Source organism: Mustela erminea, chromosome 2 (assembly GCF_009829155.1).
Source record: "Mustela erminea isolate mMusErm1 chromosome 2, mMusErm1.Pri, whole genome shotgun sequence".
Taxonomy (NCBI): Eukaryota; Metazoa; Chordata; class Mammalia; order Carnivora; family Mustelidae; genus Mustela; species Mustela erminea.
The window spans coordinates 106,969,550-106,990,199 of record NC_045615.1 but is presented as its reverse complement, the minus strand read 5'-3'; positions in this window follow the sequence as shown (position 1 = coordinate 106,990,199).

Sequence of the window (20,650 nt, the reverse complement as noted above, 5' to 3'; positions counted from 1 at the left end):
TTTAAGAGTGAGATTATTTCCATACTGAATCTAGGTGCAAAGGACCTGAAGGAGTGACAGGTTGTATCTGGGTCATATACCTAGTAATTGCCTGGTATTGATTAATTGATCATCATTGGTATCTTTGACTACTATCAGTAGAGTCATTGAGAAAATATCTTTCCCCTAAATTCACAAATTTCTTCCTTTCCAAGTAAACCTGAAAGTCCCTCATTTCAAAATATGGTGCAGTCATTTGTTTGAAAATCCAATTTCACAAATGGCTCAACTGTTAAAGTAATATTTTAATGGATCTTGATTCAAACCTTACTCAAACCTTCTTTTCTAAGCTTTCCATTAGTGGAGTCAGTTGAGTTTATCCAAAGCACTATCAGTTTGCTTCATGGGTGCCTAGAAATTTCCACAAATAATACACTTTTGAATATTTTAGATGTTTTTAATCTTTTGCAGAATACTTACTTGGTTTATGGTGTGCAAAACAAAAGACCGATTGTACAGAACTTTCACTAAGATATCACCAAGTGCCTTCGGTGATAGTATCATGATTTTGTTGCCCATGAGCATTCTATAAATGTCCTTAGAGAAGTCCCAAAATAAACTTATAAAGCCACAGTTTCTATTAGTTAAAAAAGCAATATATGAATATTTATTTGGATTTTTTAGCTTTAGCCCAAATGTTATGTGACATATAAGCAAAGTCCATCTTGTAAGTTCTGTAATACCCAGCTTCTCCTACTATATGCAAATTGAAAAGTACATGGGACAGTGTGGGGAGTCCTGGGATCCAGTCTGTTATCTACCCCTGACTAAGCTCCAGACAGTAACATCACAGCTTTGGATCCCTATTTCCTCTCTTGTAGGATATCACTGAGGTTCATTTCAAGACTAAAAAGCTATCATCAGTGAGCTCCATGAATTTTAAGAAATAGTAGTAGAAAAACAATCTAAGGGTTTTGAAGGGGCAGGGGGTGGGAGGTTGGGGTACCAGGTGGTGGGTATTATAGAGGGCACGGATTGCATGGAGCACTGGGTGTGGTGCAAAAATAATGAATACTGTTATGCTGAAAATAAATAAAAAATAAATTTAAAAAAAAAAAGAAATAGTAGTAGAAAATGACATTTTCCAGATGTTCAACAGGATGATGTCCATCTGGAGGAGGCTTAACTTCATGAAATTTTAACAATGTTCACCTCAAGGAGCACTGGGGTCAAAGTGGAATCTAGGATGACTTCTGTCCAGGTGGTGTTCCCGGACAGAACAATATTTAGTTAGCATCATCAGCATGGTGATTGAAAAGGTCAATGAGGGAAGGCCTTGACTTGGCCACTCATGGAGCAAGAGCTGAGCTAAATGCCACTCACAGAGCAAGAGCTGAGCTAAATGCCGGGGATTTGGGAGTAAGACACTGCCCATCCAGATGCCACAGCAGGAGAGGAGAGAAGTGATTTGCAAATAAATAGAGACCATTCACTTGGCTCTGATTTCACTGTATGACCCATCTGGTAAAGAAATGGATGATTCTTGTTATCTTCCCAGGTAGTGTGATAGTTACCAGCAATACGTCTGGATTCCAGGGTTCAAACCCCATTTTGCTACTGACCAGCTGTCCTCTGCCTCAGGCTTTTCCTCATCTAAAAGGCATGCAAATCTGTACCTAATGAGGTACTATGTTACGTTAGCTAATTGAATTTTTTTTTTAAAGGCATGCATAATAGTCATACCTACCTTGTGGAATTTTCTGAGGATTAATTAGTAAATATATATAAAGCACTTTGTATGATACCTAGCAAACTGTAAGCATTCTGCAAACACTGGTAACTTCTAGTTCCTGTTTATTGAACATTGTTGAAATAGTGTACATGCATGATGATGTTTAATCCTACGGTAGGTTCTGTTCTTTTCATTCTATAAAGAAAATGAGGCTAAAACAATTTAGGTGGGACCATGATTTAAGCTAGTCAGTCTGACTCTAGCATTAGCACTAAATGTATACTCTATAATTTGGGGGAGGGGTGGAGAGGATGTCCACCCTCTGCCTTAACCTGCTTTAATCTCCACGCAGGAGGTTATTTCATGTTAGAATCCACAGTGCCACACATCTTAAGGCATAGTTATTAGAGAACTGTAGCTTCAAAAATGCAAGTGATGTAAATATTTTTATTTCCCCCAAGAGGGCCAACAAAACACTGTGAGGTTCATCTGATAGTGTACAACAATCTAAATTAATAATGATAAAACAAAACAAGCTGCCATTTATATTTAACAAGTATGAATAGCACATGTGAAAACCACAACCAACAGACTGCCCCAATGATACATAATAACTAATTGTCCTTCCAGAAAATAGTGGGAATGTCAGCCTGCATGCAGCCATCCATGGGAGCTTTTTGTTTTTTATTTGTTTTAAGACTTTATGCATTCATTTGAGAGAGAGAAATAGCACAAGTGGGGGAAGGGGACAAGTGCAGAGGGAAATAGACAAGCAGACTCCCCACTGAGCAGGGAGCCCTACTTGGTGCTTGATGCCAGGACCCCAAGATCATGACCTAAGCCAAAAGCAGACACTTAACCCACTGAGCCTCCCAGCAGTCCCCATTCATGGGAGCTATTTGAAGGTGTCTGACTTCTCACTGAACACCAATTTCAGCCTTTCACAAACTCCAGTAGTACTTAATTTCAGTTTCTAAATACTAAAGTTTAATATCCCTTAATGAATCATGTAAAGTGTAGAAGTGCATGGCATTGGGAAAAGAAAGAAGAGGGGGAAGAAGGAAGTGAGGAAGGAGGGAAGAAGGGTAAGAAAACCTCTGGAATTTTGCATCATCTACCAATAAGAACTGAAGAAAAGGATATCCTAATTTGTAAAATACACAGTCTGGACTGTGTATACATTTTCTTTTCACTAGAGCTCAGAAACTCTATGAGGTCATGGTCAACCCAAAAGGAGAAATCCCATATGGCTTCGTCTTACAGCTCTGTCACTTCCACTTCACCAACCAATTAACAATTCATAATTAGGTCCAGAGTTGAAATTCCTTAGTCACTGCCCCCTATGAGGGGAAGTTGTCAGTAAAACAAAACAAAAATATGCCACACTTTTCCACTTGCAGACAGATAAAATTCGCCGCAGTTAGCTGGAGAGGTGATGTGAGCCCCCATGACTACAGTATCCTAACTCTGAGCACTTTGTGATCTGGGCAAGAGAGACATCTGGCCACTTCCTTCAGAGACCCACAGGGCTTTTATTATACCTTTAAGGATGGCACTTCCGCACAGCTATATCTGTACCTGCATCCTCTTCTCTGCAGGCTTATTTCCCCTCTCGTGCCCTGATATCCCTGAATATCTCTGTGGGTTTTATTAATTCAAATTACCCTCCTCACATAATAGGCATATGGCTTCATTTTAGCATGCACTAATACTGAATTCCAGCCCAAGTCTTGGTGACTCTAAATATCACATCTACCGCCTTTTGTGATTAGTTTCTTTTTTTCTCATAATCTGCCCATTTGTATGGAGGTTTGGAGACATAATTCACCTCCTTTAAACCTGCTCTTTCCTCTAAGTCCCCAGACACAGTCTGCATCTCCATTCTTCTCTTGAAGTCAAACTTATTATCATCCAGAGCGATTATTTTCATGACTATTTCTGCCTTCCTATCTGTATGAGTTTCCTCGAGCTGCCTTATCAAAGTCCCACAAGCCTGGCAGCTTAAAATGACAGAAATGTATGGTCCTATAGTTCTGGAGGGTAGAGGTCTACCATGTTGGTTCTTTCCACAGCCTATGAGGGACAATCCTCCCTGTGCCCTCTCCTGGCTTCCGGTAGTTGCCAGCAAACCCTGGTGTTCCTTGGCATGTAGAAGCATCACTCCAACCTCTGTCTTCACATAGCCTTCTTCTAAAGACACCAATCATTGGAATTAGGGACACCCTAACCCAGTCTGATTAATTACATCTCCAAAGATCCTATTGCCAAATAAAACCATTCACAGACACCAGGGTTAAGACTTCAACATACCTTTTTGAGGAGACATGATTCAACTGAGAATACCATTCCTGTTCACTTTAGATCCTTGTGCTTCCGTCAACTGGACTTTAGGACAGATAACCTGTTCTGTATTCCCAGGGATGGAACCAGCTCAAGGAGCCATCTCCATCTCCGCCCAAGCTCAGAATGCCAATTCCATGATGCAACCCCATGGACACAGCCAGCCATGCTCCTCACAAAACTCCCACTCCCTTCCAAGATAGAAATATCTATCAGAAAAAAATAATGAAACCGTGCCTGTGTTTCCACCATCCTGAAAACCCTCTCTGCTGGTGCTGTTTTTCCACACCTACTTAGGGGGGAGCTGATAATAAGGCACAGCAGGCCCTTGGCCACAACCCGAACATACCCATCATGGTTCCATTTTGGTCAGATTGGGTAGTAAAGAATGAAGTCTCTTATCAAACAGACCTGAATGTAGATAAATCCTGGCTTTGTCCTTTACCACCTACGTGACCAGAAACAAGATACCTCACCTATTTTGCCTCCGATTTTATATCTGAAAATGAAGTTATTAATAGTACTAGTAATGGAATTATTATAAACATTACAAATGAGTATGTAAAGTGTTTGGCTTGATGTCTGTGATGGGCTGAATTGCATCCCTCCAAAATTTGCATATTGAAGCCTTAAGCCCCAGTACCCCAGAATGTGAGTGTGTCTGGAGACAGGGCCTTTAAAGGGATGACTAAGTAAAAATGAGGCTGTTAGGGTGGACTCTGATCCAATCAGACTGGTGTTATAAAAAGGAATTCAGAGGCACAGAGAGACACCAAAGATGCCTGAACTCAGAGAAAAGCTCTGTGAGGCTATAGCACAAGATGTGCATCTATAAACCAGAACCAAGCCTGCCCACAACTCGGTCTTGGGCCTCCAGCCCCCAGACCTGTGAGATAATATATTTCTGTTGTTTAAGCCACCCAGTCTGTGGTATTCTGTACACTGTGGTGTTTTGATGTAAGTATGCATTAAGAAACAATTACCACAATCGAGCCAATTAGTATAGCCGTCACCTCACATAGTTACCATCTTTCTTGTGTGGTGGGAACACTTAAGATCTACTCTCAGCAAATTTCATGTGTTCAAGACAGTATTGTTAACTACATCATAATACTGCATCGTAGATCTCCAGAACTTATGCATCTTGCATAACTGAAACTTTATACCCTTTGATCAACATCTCCTGTTTCCCTTTCCTCCCAAAACCTGGAAACCACCATCCAACTCTCTGCTGTTATGAGTTCAACATTTTTTAATTCCACATATCAGTGAAGTCATGGACTATTTGCATCTCTGTGTCTGGCTTATTTCACTTAACATAACATCCTCCAGGTTCATCTACATTGACACAAATGACAAGATTTCCTTCTGTTTTTCAGTGAATAATATTCCATTGTAGCTATACACCACATTTTCCTTATCCATTCAACCATCAACAAACACCTAGGTTGTTCGTGTATCTTGGCTACTGCAAACAATACTGCAATGAATATGGGGATGCAGACCTTGAGATGCTGAATTCGTTTCTTTTATATAGATATGCCTAGAAGTGAGACGACTTCTTAATTTTTTGACGAACCTCCCTACTGTTTTCCATGGTGCTCTACTAATTTACACCTCACCAACAGTGTACACAGGTTCCAATTTCTCCATATGCTCACCAGCATCTATTACCTTCTGTCTTTTTGATAATGACCGTTTTAACAGGTAAGGTGCTATGTCATTGTAGTTTTAAACTGCCCTTCCATGATGACTAGTGATGTTGCACACCTTTTTATATACATGCTGGCCATTTGTAAGTCTTCTCTGGGAAAATGTCTATCGGACCCCTTGTCCATTTTGTAAATCAAGTGTATTTCTTTTCTTAAGCTGCTAGGTTGTTTGAGTTTCTTATATATTTCCGATATTGACCTCATGTAGGATACATGGCTTCCCGGGCTTGCCTTCCTCCTCCTTTGATCAAAATCCAAATGTCTTTCAAACTTTGGCTAAAATGGCTCCTTGATAAAAGCTTCCACTGGGAATCATCTGCCCTTTCTCTGCCACATCCCAGAGGCCGGGAAACAGAATCCAGATCCACCTCCGCTTGCCTTCTCTGTGTTGCTGAGCACAAGTCCCCACAGATAAATTCTGTTTGAAATGAGGGAAAGTAAACATAAAGCTGCAGCCTGGAGTAGAGATGAGGAGTGCCAGGACATTGTCTACTTAGGAAACAGCTTTATGTTTGCAACTTTGGTAAAATTCAAAACAGGAAACCCTCCCAATTTGAATTCCAAATCCAATGGCATTCATAGGGAAGGAATTCTACCGGCCCCTCCAAGAAACACGAATCTTGGGCGCCTGGGTGGCTCAGTGGGTTAAGCCGCTGCCTTCGGCTCAGGTCATGATCTCAGGGTCCTGGGATCGAGTCCCGCATCGGGCTCTCTGCTCAGCAGGGAGCCTGCTTCCTCCTCTCTCTCTCTGCCCGCCTCTCCATCCACTTGTGATTTCTCTCTGTCAAATAAATAAATAAAATCTTTAAAAAAAAAAAAAAAAGAAAGAAAGAAACACGAATCTTCCAGACACAATGAGGGACTAGCTATCTTGTCCAACACCCCAGATGCTCAGCATCTCCTGAGTAAAGAGAAAATGAGTTCTCAAGGGAACAACAGAGGTGGCTACTGTCTCAATGGTGTCTGCAAGGCTGAAGGCGTACGTGGCTTTCCAGCATAATTTAAATGAACCTGAAGAAAGTCTAAGTGTTGCCAGTGACAAGCTGCAAAAGGTAAAACCTCATTGTGCACTGCCCACAACACACACCAAGGCAGGCTGGCCAGCAATGGGCATCAGAGACAAGAACTGGACCTCATAGCCACATGGCTATATTTAATGATAGGTAACTTTGGACAAATCACTTAACCTTTCTGGGCCTCAAGTTTCACCTATCCAAAAAGACAGACATAGAAGTTAATGTTAAGTTCTTACTACACCCTAGACGCTCTGCCAATTGCTGTTCATGCCGTATGCAACCAGATTGAATGAGTTCACGTGTTTAAAGCTCCCGGTTCAGAATGCAACACAGGATAAACATTGAAAACAATAAATGATGGTTCTTGTTACTGTGAAGAAAGATGTTAACCCTACAGCCCATTCAGATGGACTGACAGATTTTTCGTTTCTCACAGCTCAAGCACTGGCTTTGTGCCCCCACCCCCCCATCCCCCCTCAACACCCTCCCCCCCCCCCCCCCCCCCCCCCCCCCCCCCGCTGCTGGATGGGGGATTGGCTGCACTTCTAAAGATTCTCAGCCTCCCTGTCTCTGATCTTCCAAATGCGCGTTAACAATCCCTGCTTCACAAGGTCGTTGGGACCAGATACCCAGGTGGGATGTGAAGCTGAAAGGCCTTGAAACGTAATGTATTGTGTGCGTGAATAAGAGTATTCTGAGTATTCCCCCCACCACTGTGTTCTCTTCTGCTCCCATTCCCACAGTAAATGACCATGACTGAATGCTTAAGGGAAGAGAAGATGTGTATCAAGCCTCCCCATGGGCAAGTACAGAGGACAAGCTATAACTCCATGCTATGCCATCCCAGAGGTCTAAGCCTTGTACCCTTCAAGTTTAGAGGCCACTAATAAGCCACACCCTGGTAAGGTCAACAGAGCAATTAATGGGCCAATGCATTTGACCAACCTCTCTGTCCTCCCCACACCTTCGCACCACTCTGGCTGCAAGGAGCGCTGGTCTACTTAGAAGGTAGTTGCGATGACAATGAATGGCATTGGTGGGGTGGAAGAGGGGTGATTAGAAAGGAAATCACGGATTTTGGAGAGGCACAGAAATGTTTACTTCTAGCCCCTGCTTAAGTGTGCTTCCCCTGAAATGTTTCCTGACCACGCTGTCAAATATCCCACCTTTCCTCATGACTTTCTAACTCTGTGCCTTAGTTTCCCTTTATAAAATGAAGATAACAATTATACCTCTTTTAGGGTGATGATACGGATTAAACACATTATACAGGTAAATGTTTACAACAGGTATGGTGCGTGGGGTTTCACAAATGTTAGCTTTCATCAATAGTCTTAGTATTACTATTTCCATCTAATCGCTATTTTACTCTAGTAGGTATGATATTCTGAAAGCATTATCTTGGCTTCTGATTTCTTTTATGTGGTTGTTACCTGACTTCCCCACTAGGTCTCAACCTTTATAAGAAGGAGCCTAGACTCTCTCTGCACTAAATGCTTAATAAATATCAGTAGGTTGGATAAATGAATGATTTAATGAGTCAATGAATGAATAGGCAACCCCCACACTCACAGGACTCATCTCTCAAATCCCAACAACATATTTGTAGAACACAGTTTCTTTTTTTTTTTTTTTAAGATTTTATTTATTTATTTGACACAGAGAGAGGGCTTAAGAGAGAAGGAGAGAGAGCACAGTAGGCAGTGGGGCAGAGGGAGAAGCAGGCTTCCCACTGGTCAAGGAGCCCCTGCAGGACCCAACTCAGGACCCTGGGATCAAGACCTTAGTGGAAGGCAGATGCCCAACTGACTGAGCCACCCAGGTGCCCCTAGAACATAGTTTCTTATATGAAGTTTAGACACGAAGAAATAGGGACACTGAAAGATGGACTATCCACATAGGAATGTGGGTGAGCAGTAGGCTGGCTCTATGCCACGCACCATGCAAAGCCCTACTGATTGACTATGGATTGATTTAACCATCCTCATAGTTGTCTGTTCCACAAATATATGTTAAGTTTCTGTCCTGGACCACACACTGGGCTCCCCAACCCCATCCACAAGGGAGGCGGTCTTTAATCCTGGGCTGCACCATACTGCTGGACTCGCAGTTATACACACAGGAAAGCAAGACTGGGGGCAGACCTCACAGTGAAGTGGGGAGGCTGGGGGCCACAGACCCCACAGCACTCCTCCTGAAACAGCTGAAGCACAATTGAGTCTCTTCTTCTTGTGACACCTGATTTCCTCATAGATGACTGTCACAGCCAGAGCTACACTGTCCCAAGGACAAGGCCATCTGGGTCCAGTTTCGTAAGCCTGCAAGTGCAGCTTTGTTTGTTCCGGTGGGGGCAGGGGGAGGATGTTGATAAGCATCACCATGATCCATGACTTACCATTCATTTCCTAATCAGTCATCACATTTTGTTCAAGCGTAATGCTGACCTATCCTATTTAACGCCACATTCCACAAGAAAAAGCTACTGCTGAGATGACTGAGGGAAACCCGCCAGCTCTTGGCCTTGCTGCTGCAGCAAGCAAAAGGAACTTGGATTTTCGGGATATTTTCCCTCTCGTTATCTAGGGGTTTTCACTTTGTTCAAAGACTGTGTCCACCTCCTCTTCCCTCTTTCCCCCTATGGTGCCCAGACAACCCGAATTACTTACAGCAGAGCTATGTTTGGCAACTACCTCGACCTCCTCTCCCAGCTCCAGCCCCCTCCCAGCAGTTGCACGCACATGCATGCGCATACACGCACTCCGGTCATCAGCCAACACAACTCTGAGACCTTCGGCCAATCACCTCCTTCTCAGCCTACATTTCATCAACTCTAAAATGGGGAGATTGGACTAGGTCATCCTTTTCTGTTCTGAAATGACACCATTCCAGTTTCGCATGATTCTCAAATGATGGCGTTCGAGTCCTAAATTATCTGAAATGGAAGACAGGTGTCGACATAACCCAAGATGCCCCTCCATCTTCCAACGGTTTTCCACATCTCCATACCAACTATCCTATTATTTACTCAATTATTTTCCTTCAAGTTGAGTTTTTTGCTTAAAGGCCTGTATTTAAAAGGGACAACGTATCACTACCATAATCAGAAAATCATAATCTTTTGTCATAAACAGAATCATAAATAAAAGAAAATAGAGCAAACAGAAAATTCTATCTAGGTACTATCACCCACCTCAAGACGCTAGCCAGCTGCTTGCACCTCTGTGTTGAAATGGCAGCATAGCTAGTGTTGAAAGGTGGCTAGAGTCATGCTTCCACAAAAGGTGATTTCTCCTGGCCTTACTCACCATTGACAAGGGCCACAGTTCTCTCCCCAAGGCGTGCTGGTGTTATTTATCAGAAAGGCTGGACACCATGCCACCCAAGTTCACTCTCACATCCTTCTCTTTGTGTAAAACATCTTCACTGTTGTTCTTTGTTCACTATGATACAGTGTTGGGAAGTGTCCCTGTCTGCATTTGTGACCATCTCCTTCACCTCCGGGTACTGCCAGGCAGCCAGGACAGGGAAGCAGAATACTCAAACATACCCTTACATACAAGCACAAAATGCCCCCCAACAGCTTAAAAAAATTTTTTTAAATCAAAACAAACAAACAGCACACTGCCTTCCCTGGCTCTTCCCCAAGTCCACAGCACTGGGACTCTCTGACCTTGGGCAGTTCAATGTTGCTGCCTTTTTGAAAGAAATCACTGCCAGCGTACAACCAAGAACAGCTTCCCCTGAACATCTGAGGAGCCTCTGGGCAGTATGTCCTTTTCCCTTTCCTCTCCTCAGAGACACCAAGAGGAGGAGGAAGAGCAGGACAGAGACTAGAGGGGTAGAGGCAGGAAAGAGCACAGGGGAGGCGCTGCCTTAGTTTATTTAGCACGGTGTAGGGAAAAAACACTTCAGTGTCTCCTCCTTGGATGCAGTCTGGCACCTACTTCCAATTCTATCATTTTGAAGCCACATGAACTTGGGTGAGTTGCTCATCCTCTAGAGCTATCATCTCGTCCTTTGCAAAATGGCTCCTGTTGGGAAGATGTCCAGAGTCCCGTCAGGTACAAGGCCAGCCAGGCAAGAGAAGAACACTCCCCAGAGATACCTCTTCTACCTCTTTTAGCTTTTCTTAACTTTGGCATCATTCATGGAGGTCCAAAATCTGCCCTCTTCATATTTGTTTATTTGTTTGTTTTGCCTCCCAAATCCTGGGTCTCATCTGCAAAGTAAAACAAAGAGAAAGAGAGAGACAGAGAGAGAGAGCACGTGCTGTGAATTTTCATAATTTAAGGGTTTCTCCTACGATCTGATTATGGAAAGTGATGTATAGGGGCCCAGTGGAATGACAAGGGAGCAAAGAATGGGGAAGAAAAGACTTTACACCAGCAAGCCCAATAATCAGCCGCTTTTGAATAATCATTAGCAGCCTACTGGAAGCTCCAAGTCCCCAAAAGGTTTTCGGGATGAGAGAGTAACACCATGAATCTAGAAAATGTGGTGCATTTTGTGCACAGATTTGAATTAGAATTCTTGGTTGGTTTTGCATCTGAAGTTGGGGAGGTAGGCAAAGGCACAAAGAAAAACAGAGAAACACTCCCCCCTGCTGGTAATAAGGTAAATAGCAGCATAGATGTAAAAAATTTCCATGAGTATGCATGTAAAAAATTTCCACTCATGCCCTAAATGTTTGCAAAGGATTCACTACGTGCATTTGAATTTAAATTTTATGGAACCCATTTTGCCATATGAAGCTACCTTCAAATGTTGTAGAAGTGATCAAAGAACAGGGGCCTGTTTTCCAATGATTATGTTCTTCACAGGACATTATTTCTTTTCTTGAACAGGAAATACATTAATATGATTTTTAAATCAAAACAATATAAAAATGATATGTTGAAAAGTGTCACCCCTGTTTCTGCCTTCTTTGCCCATACTTCAGATGCTTTTATTAGATTTTTTATGTAAATACAAACATATGCGGCTATATAATCTTTTTCCCTTCTTTCTCACACAATAGGTAGCTACTCAACACTGTTCTGTATATTGTTTTTGTCACTGATATGTCTCAGAGATGTTTCCATTTCAGGACACTGTAAGCTTCCTCATTCTTTCTTCACCGAGCATCTTAAATACAGAAGAAAAAAAAAAATACACTGCCAGTTGGGAAACCATATACATTGGTTGACTTAATTGCAAAATGTGAATGATTTAAAATTTTTAGCATAGATATGACCTTCAGTCCACATGACCCACAGACAAGCACTGTCCATGACCCTTTGTAATAAACTTGTCTCCTGCTTAGACTTTTGTTCCGGTCCTCCTGTGAAATAGCATCTCTGCTGTGGTACCCACCGCGTTCCGTGCCAGAACAGAGCTTTGTCACCAATGAACTTTACAAGCTGGCGCTCAGAACTAAAACAGCTTCATGCCACTGAGATTTCTATTAAAAACCCAGAGTGAAGAAAAAAGCCTTTCGCTTCAGCTGAAATGCTCTCGTAAAGGGCAAAACAGAAAATACAAACACCGCTGCCTTTTTGCTAGTTGGTTACCACAGCCGTCAGCACCTCCCAAGCGTGGCAGTGGGAGCCAGGTTTGGCGTATTTGAAACAGTTAGAAAATGGTGCTTCCAGTGCAGACAGCAAGTCAGTGAGATTGTCAAGGTCAAAAAAAAATCCAGTTATCTATAACAAACACTGACCGTACAATTAAATTATACCAGTCAGAAAAATGTTCGATCCTCTACAACTGGCTTTTCCAGAAAATTCACCCTCAAAGCAGTTTGCACCATTGGTTAGCATCTAGCTGACCAATTTCCCTTTGTCAGCCAACATACTGCAATATGTCAGTATTGCAACTAGTCAATGTGTCAGTGCCCACTCACGTTTCTGGGGTCCACCCTAGCAGTCCCCCACAGCTTCAGTGCGAGCACACAGATATCTTACCATCAAGGAATTGCTTCTCTCTACCCAAGGGCTTTTTTGGCTACAGAAGTACACTCTGTACAGTCCAGGCATGCAAGGCAGGACAGATGTGCCAGGACATGAAGTTCCCCATAGAGCAATGCGGGATGAAAACTGGTAGATACATACCATAAATAGTCAGCCTCCTTCCCTCTTGCTGGAGTGATGCTGAAGGGTGTTGTACCCAGACTCTTGGGGGACACAAGTGCAAATGAGCCCCAAATGTTCACAGTAGTGAGCCACTCATTGACACGTTCTCTGTTGGCTTTTTCCTTCTCCACTCTCTTGTATTTTTCCTGGGATCACCCCCTATGACAATCTGGGTCCAATCAGGAGACAGAAAATACACAGTAACCCACACAAAGCAAGTTGAGTACAAAGAACCATTAACTGTGCTAGAGGAACCGTAAGATACAAAGAGACTCTGTAAGGCACCCTATGGCTTCAGATGAGTACCCATGGAAGAACCAGGCTTGGGAGGGATCCAGACATCTTTGGAGAAGGTGTGGCTCTGCCCACCAGGGAACAGAGAAGTCTGCTGCTATGGCCAGGCTAGGGCTGGTCCAGAGGTGCTTGTGAGGTCACACTCCAAAGAGCAAGTGAGAAAGCCAACAACTAGAAACTGATCTTAGGGTGTAGAGTCAGGGAGTCCTTCAAAGACTGTCTGTGCTGCAGCCTCTGGTTTCCATGTTGAAGGTGCTACACGAAAGTTATGACCACCTTTGCAGAGACTGCAAAGTTGCCAAAGGGCCATGTTTTGGCCTGTGGCTGAGGGAGGCCCCACTGGTGCTCTCACACCCTTAGCTGAGCTTCATCTGGTCCAGAAACGGCAGGAGACCTTCCTCTTTATTACTATTAATAATAATAATAATAATTTTATTATAATAAAAGACAGAGTCTCTGAAGGACTCGCTGACTCTACACCCTAAGATCAGTTTCTAGTTGTTGGCTTTCTCACTTGCTCTTTGGAGTGTGGCCTCACAAGTACCTCTGGACCAGCCCTAGCCTGGCCATAGGCCATGGCCATAGGCCATATCTACTGAAGTTAAATAATCACCAAACCTGTGGTCTAGTAATTCCACTAGCAGGTATAGACTGAAAAGAATAAGAGTATATATTCACCCAAAGATACTACAAGAATGTTGACACCAGCTTTACTCACAATAAGGAAAAACAGCAAATAACCCAAATGTCCCCCAAGAAGAGATTAGATAAATAACTTATGTATTCATAACAATGGATAAAAAATACAAAGTACTAATATGACATGATAAATCTCACAGACATTATGTTGAACAAAGAAGGAAGACTCAAAAGCAAAATTACTATAAAATGCCATTCTTGTGAAGTTAAAGAACAGTGAAAATTAATCATTGAGGCTAAGTGTCAGAACAGTGGTTATCTCTCGGTGAAGAGGTTACTGACTGAGAAAGCACACTAGGGAACTTTCTAGAAAGGTGACAAAGTTCTGTATCTTAATCTCACTGATAGTTATACAGGTGTATTCAAATTACCCAGGTATATTTGAAAAGTCCACAAGCTGAACACTTAAAATTAGTGCACTTTGACAAACCTTGAAGTTCTTAATTTTACCTGTTTTTTTAAAAGATTTTATTTATTTATTTATTTGACAGAAAAAGACCACAAGTAGGCAGAAAGGCAGGCAGAGAGAGAGAGACAGGCTCCCCACTGAGCAGAGAGCCTGATGTGGGGCTCAATACCAGGACCCTGAGACCATGACCTGAGCCGAAGGCAGAGGCTTAACCCACTGAGCCACCCAGGTGCCCCTCAGTTTTTTGGGGTTTTTTTAAGGATTTTTTTTGAACACCCCAGTTTAACAAATTAGTAACTGCAAATAAAAGGCCTTCGGAATCAGAGTTCTGGGTTCAAGTCTCATTTCCACCACTTCCTACCTTGTGAGAACTTGAGAAATCTATTAGCCTGTCTTGAGCATCAATTTCCTCATTTACAGAATGAACATAATAACTCAGTTGTCTCCAGTCTGCAGAGAGGATTCTACACATAACACGTGAAAAAGTACCTAATACTTACCAACTATTGTGTTCAATAGCTCTTCATTCCTTCTCCAGGAATTTCACAGTCCCTTCACTTTGACTTCCCCAAAGCAGGGTTTGTGTCTGTGATGGCAAACGTGGGATGGGCTCATCCCCCACTGTCCATTCCCACACCTGAGGATAGGGTAATCGGTGGTGCTCCTCTTCCTTGCTGATCCCTAACGCGATCTCCACGAGGTGCTCCCTGAAGCTGCACATTCCATGAGGGCTGGCACATGAAATAAAACCTATGCACCATCCTGACCCAGGTTATATTAATCTTTGCCTTGTCTGTAGCGTCTGGTACAAAGATTTGTCGAGGTTGTGAAAAATGATAAAAGAACTGATATTTATTTAGCATCTAAAGCTCAACCAACTCAGCCCAGGGTTATATAGAGAGAGATGGTACCTCTTAAATCTTCACAAAAATCTTGTGAGAGAAGCATAATTCTTGTTGAGTAGTCAAAGAAAATGATGTTCAGTCTTATTGAAGTCAGAAGCACCAATTCACAGATCACAGGTGGCTAAGGCAGGTATAAATCCAGGTCAGTCTGTCCCAACGCCCAAGGTCTTTCCACCATGGCATGCCACACTTCATCAACTATGGAAAACCAATGCATGCCTATCATGAGACAACAGACAATTATGGATGAATCATTCAGAATCGGGAACAAGGAAAATAGACATGCATGATGCCATTAAGAGTGAGTTAAAAAGAAAACATAGGAAATGATTTCATGCCAAGAAGTAAATAAAAATAAGTGAGCCCTGATGGTTACAAAGGAGCAACACAGAATCGCCAGTCTACCACAGTCATCATTTATTGGCTGCTAATTCTGCAGATTTGCTTTTTCAAACATGAGCACATGAGGTATTCTGTCAATGGAGCAGAGAGCGCCTTGGCTAATTCCAACTGAAGGTCAGCTTCACAATCTCTGCAGAGCCCTGCTGATTTTTCTTGCTTTCAGTTTGGTCTGCTTTCCTGCCATTCCATGTATCTCATAAGAGATCAGAGATGGGAACACAGAGCTGGCCTCGGACAAAACAGAGCTCTTTGTTGGGGAAGACTGAGAAGACCCAGTGTGCACAGGCCCTGTGCCATTATGAATCTGGAAATACACACTGTAATGCCTTCTCTCCTGGGGAAGCAGAGGAAACAGGAGAAAAGACAGGGTGGGGTAAGAATGCCAGACTGTTAGAGCCACGAGGATCTGCAGATGCCATTCTGCCCATTTCTTCAAATGCCAGTCATGACTACCATATTCCTATGCCATCTTTACTATTATTTTCTTATTCTCTTCCTTTAAATAAGTCCATTTACTTGACTGTATTGACCCTCATCCTAGGAAGCAGATCAGTGAAATTATACGCTTGGTGTGCTAGCTGTAGTTTTCCTTACAGATATTAAAATAAATATGGTACTTATGAAAGTTAAAAATGTTCACCCAAAATCATGATGAGATATCACCTCACACATGTCAGAATGACTAAATGGAAAACACCAGAAACAACAAGTGTTGGTGAGGATGTGGAGGAAAGGAACCCTTATGCAGTGTTGGTGGGAATGTAAATTGGTACAGCCACTGTGGAAAAAGTATGAAGCCTTCCTCAAAAAATTAAAAATAGTAAGAGTACACTTATCATAAGCACTAAGCAACATATTGAATTATTGAATCATTATATTGTACAACTGAAACTCATATAACACTGTATGTTAAGGATACCTCAGTAAAAAAAGAAATGAAAAAATTAAATATAGAACTATAATATTATCCAGCAATTCCACTTCTGGGCATTTAGGAAACAAAACCCTATTTCAACAAAATATCTGCCCCCTCATGTTACATTATTACTTATAAGAGCCGAGACATGGAAATAACCCAAGTGTCCACTGATGGCTGAAGGAATAGAGAAAACGTGGTCTGTATGTAAAATAGAATATTATTCATCCTGAGAAACAACAAAATCCTGCCAATTGTGATAATATGGATGAATCTTCAAGACAGTATGCTAAGTGAAATAAGTCAGACAAAGAATGAATACTCACATGTGGTATCTAAAAATGCTAAACCCATAGATCCAGAGATTATATTGGTGGTTACTAGAAACAGAGTATGAAGGATGGGAGAAAATAGTTATAAAATAAATAAGTCCAGGGGATATAATGTACAGCATAGTGACTATAGTGGATACTCTACTATAGATTTGAAAACTGCTGAGAAAATAGATCTTTAAAAGCTCTCATCACAAGAAAGAAAAATTGTAACTATTGTGGTGATGGATGGTAACTAGATTTATTGTGGTGATCATTTTGTCATCTATATGATGTCCAATCATTATGTTGTCACCTGAAATTCATGTAAGGCTATAGGTCAAGTGGATATCAAAAAAGAAAAAAAAATCATTCAGCCATCTAACATGTAAAATCAACAATGCAATCCCCTAGTGGGACATGTACCATTAACATGATGACAAAATACTGCTAAAGGTTGTTGGATTCTAGGGGGAGGAGTATGGATGAGCACCCTAAGCATGTGTTGTTGGAGCACAGTGCTGGTTCTGAGTCATGAGTAGATGCTGTAACTCACAACACTGCTCTCTGGGTACCAGGCCGTGACTTAGGAAATATGGTTGCTCTGTGGTGAAATGGAAGAGCTGACATCTGATGGGCCATGGACCTGCAACCCAAGCCAATCAGAGAGGAGTAGTCCTAGTCAAAGGTGACCCAGAGAAGGACTATCGTGCATTGTTCTGAGGGACCATTTCTGCTGACCACAGGGACAGCCCAGCTTCAGCATGGTGACAAGGTTGCCAGGTATCGTTTGATATAGGAAAAGACATTAGGGTTCAAAGCCAATGGACAAGAAAGAATTCGAGACATCTTTGATGCAAAAAGGTGGTTTTATTAAAGAACAGAGACAGTGTGTAAACCTGGCGATTCACAAACCTGTACCCCTGGGCTAATAATGTATGCTAATAAAAATTAAAAAAGAAAGAAAGAAAGAAAGAACAGAGACAGGACCAGTGGGCAGAAAGAGCTGCACTGGGGGGTCATGAGAAGTGGCCCATTATATGCTTTCAAGTTGGAAGGGGGTTAGGGTAGCCTAAGTCTGTAAGGAATTTTGGAAGCAAGGTTTCCAGGACCTTGAGGGGGCTACTTATTATTGGGAAAGTCATTTATTACTGTCTAATAAAACCTTAGTTATGAGATCCTTCAGATGCTTGGTCATGCTTGGAGGATGATGGCCAACATGTATCTTAGGGGATAGAGATAAAGGAAATTTCAAAAGCAATTTTTTTTCCTTTTTTTTTTAATTTATTTCTTTTCAGTGTAACTATTCATTGTTTTTGCACCACACCCAGTGCTCTATGCAATCCGAGCCCTCCCCATACCCACCACCTCCCCCAACTCCCCCAACCTCCCACCCCCTGCCCCTTCAAAACCTTCAGATTGTTTTTCAGAGTCCATAGTCTCTCATGGTTCATCTCCCTCTCCAATTTCCCTCAAATCCCTTCTCCTCTCCATCTCCCCATGTCCTCTGTGTTATTTGTTATGTCCCACAAATAAGTGAAACCATATGATAATTGACTCTATTTGCTTGACTTATTTCTCTCAGCATAATCTCTTCCAGTCCTGTCCATGTTGCTACAAAAGTTGGGTATTCATCCTTTCTGATGGAGGCATAATACTCCATAGTGTATATGGACCACATCTTCCTTATCCATTTGTCTATTGAAGGGCATCTTTCCAAAGCAATTTTTACATGTTAAAATAGACTTACAGGATTCTGGGGATTGGGCTAAGATTACCTGTTGCCCTTAGCAAAATATTAGCTGAGTTCCTAGAAGAAGGTCACTCTGCCTGTTTCAAGGACTTGTCAATGAGCTATAGGTGAGGGAAATTTAGTAATTTCTCTTCTGCCTTTGTTTCCTGCATTATTGTTCTTCTCCCTCAGAGGAACCCCAGTGGGGATTCTTGGGCATCTCATGAAAGGCCCCTGAAGACAAGGGGTGGACAGGGGAAGAGACGGCACTGCCTGCTCATCTGAGCAGGAGGACTGCAGGTAGGAGGACTGTTAGCAAAGAGAACCATGTTGTATTTCTATGAGCTGTTGAGGTCCAGGGATTTTCAGTTTATGAGCATATGAGCCAGCTGAGGCTTAGAGAGTCTTAATAAGAGGATCTCAGCAGTTCTTAACCCTCACAACTCACAGAACCACCCAGGGAGCTTCTCAGACAAACTGATGCTGTGTTTGAAACCTAGTCCAACAGAACCAGTCCTCTGGAGTGGAGCCAAGGAACTGACAATTTTTGAAAAGCTCCCTAGGTGAATCTAATGTGTGGCCAGGTTGTAAAGTACAGGACTAACTCAAGATAGAGGGGTAGATGAGAGAGAGAGAGGCAGATGCTGCCATTTTATGGATTAGGAAGCTGGGCGCTAGAAATTCAAAGGAGCAGCCCCAGTTCATTCTGTCAGTAGCAAAGTCCTAGGTCACATCAAGGTCAGTCTGATTGCTGCCCCACATGGACTGTATTCTATCATGTTGCTTTCACAACTGGAGAATGAGAAAAAAGAAACCAGGACAGACAGAACAACAGAAACACCCTCCAAGACTTCAGCTTCCTACCTGTTAAAAATATCCTTGCAGGAAGTAAAAGGATTTTACAATACTCCTGCATAGCAAGAAAAAGCCACTCAGGTCAGATCAACATATTTCAAGAAAGGCTTCTTTCTCCCCACTTCTTTGTAGCTGGAAATGTCAAGCTCAAAGCACTGAAGGTATGGAGGCCGGAGCTGCATGAAAGGGAGAAAGAACACAGCTGGTGTGGTTTGGACTCCGACGGAATCGCAGGCGTGCCTGGGCTCCCAGCCACAAAGAGCTCAGACAGAGACCGCCACCTTGTGGGAGAAATAGTGCAAGACAGGCTGGTCCCAGAGCCTCAGACCAGGGCCTCTGGGCACTAGCACTTTCCTCAGAGTGTCTGTGAATACACAGTGAATTTCAATTAGAGCTTCCCTTAGAATTTCAATCAGAGCTATCATTTATTGAAAGCTTACAATGCACCATGTTCTAAGCAAGGCCGTTCAAGGGGGCCCTTCACAAGCCACCCCCACCAACACAAAACACACACACACAAACCATGGGGTTGCGGTATTCTCTTCATGACAGCAATGAGACATGCCTAGAGATGTGTCTCTAGCTCAAGTCACAGAACAAGTAGTGATGAGCCGGGATTCAACCTTGGGCTCTGGATGGGGGGTGGGGGCTGATAGTGACCCTCATTTGCTATTAGGAATACAGGGTCCATCTGACTCCAGAACTCTTGGCAGAGTATGTGATGGGGGAAAATGCAGGCAGGAAAATGAATGCCAGCCAAAAACCTGTCCTGGCAACTGTCCCACTCGCTGTCTTTTTATGCCCTCTCCTTGGTCTGTAACTGGGCAGAAAACAAGGGTGAACCTGAGGGGCACTTGAGTGATGTACTGGTAAGTATTTAAAAACTGGCTTTGTTGGGGGGAATCCTCATTCGTGGCATTTTTCAATGTCTGTGGTATAAATATTCTCACTGTGGCCAATTTCAAGCTACCAACTTGGCATCAACTACTTCACAAATTTCCTAATAATTTAACACAAGCTTGTTGTCTGAACTGGCTCCAATATACCTATGGAACCGATTTGGTCGAAGAAAATAATACTGGGCAGTTAGAAGTAGGGACCACCCCATCCCCCGGTTGGTCCAAATAACCCACAGTGTTTCAGCACCCTTCAGTGATCTCATTCAGGTTTCTTCTCACAAGGGCTAATGTGTAATTTACTTCATTTTGGCAGACCCACACAACCGGGTTTTGCGACTG